This window comes from Microtus ochrogaster, unplaced genomic scaffold (genome assembly GCF_000317375.1).
Source record: "Microtus ochrogaster isolate Prairie Vole_2 unplaced genomic scaffold, MicOch1.0 UNK100, whole genome shotgun sequence".
Classification (NCBI taxonomy): Eukaryota; Metazoa; Chordata; class Mammalia; order Rodentia; family Cricetidae; genus Microtus; species Microtus ochrogaster.
The window spans coordinates 17,562-19,003 of record NW_004949198.1 but is presented as its reverse complement, the minus strand read 5'-3'; positions in this window follow the sequence as shown (position 1 = coordinate 19,003).

The window sequence follows — 1,442 nt, the reverse complement described above, 5'->3', positions numbered from 1 at the left end:
TGATAAAAGCTTTTAAAAGATAAAGTTGCCAGGCATAGTGGTACACTATAATCCTAGCAATCCGGAGGTAGAGGCAGGCAAAATTCTGTAATTTCCAGAATAGCAAAAGCTACACAGTGAGACCCTGCCTCTAAAACAAGTAAATTACTACCAAAAGAATAAAGAAAAAAGTTGTAATAGAATAAAGAAAAAGATGAAGTGTTGGAGAAATTTTTCTCTTGATCTTCTAAATTTGGGGGTTCTTAGGTAAGGGGGCAGTGGGGAGAGAATCTATCAGATGGCCACTTAAGCTATCCTCCCTTTAGCAGAGTTCCTTCTTTTTATCAGGAGCCTCTGCTGGCCCTTAGTTTTGCAGTGTGTGGGCCAGGCAGGTTCTCCCAGTCTCCTCTGACTCCTCAATTTATGCACCCTCAGGTGGCTAAAACAGCCAGAAGGTGTCTCCCAAGAGCACAGGGGCTGGGGATGCAAATATCCCCAAATACAGTACTGAAACCCGTACAGAAAGACCAGTTTTTGTGCTTTTAGAGCCCATGCAACATTACACATCCTCCTGAGGGAAGGGGCTGCAGAAGTACATGCACACGCCTCTAACAAATTCCCACTGTATACACAAACCTCCCACGGATCCACAAAACTCACAAAACTGTACACATACCATCTCACTGAGCATAGCTCTCCGCCCCCCACCCCGCACCCTTAGCCACAACACTAGAACTGCTCCTCATGTTGGGTACCCAAAACTTCACTATTCATACATACTATTACACATACAGCCTTGTCTCCACAGGCCACAAGGCTTTATTACACACGCTCACATAGCCCTTTTCCGAAATGTTTTTTTTTAAATATTTATTTATTTAAGCCGGGCGGTGGTGGCGCACGCCTGTAATCCCAGCACTCGGGAGGCAGAGGCAGGCGGATCTCTGTGAGTTCGAGGCCAGCCTGGTCTACCAAGGGAGTTCCGGGACAGGCTCCAAAACCACAGAGAAACCCTGTCTCGAAAAACCAAAAAAAAAAAAAATTATTTATTATGTACACAATATTCTGTCTGTGTGCCTGCTGGCCAGAAGAGGGCACCAGACCTCATTACAGATGGCTGTGAGCCACCATGTGGTTGCTGGGAACTGAACTCAGGACCTTTGGAAGAGCAGGCAATGCTCTTAACCTCTGAGCCATCTCTCCAGGCCCCCTTTTCCGAAATGTTGATGGCAGCTTTCTTTACCCATTTTGGACCCCCTATCAGAGCCTGTGTTTGAAGGTCTAGTCATCCGTCTCTCATACAGATCCCATTCTTCAAGCAGGCTGACATTACCTCTTTGGAGACAGTGACATCCTCTCGGCTGCTGAGGGCTCCATGCGCTGGTGCTGGGCTGAATTCACTCTCTCTGGAAATGGTCTCTTCCATTTGATCCCTTTAAACCAGCTTGGGAGTTAGGACCTGC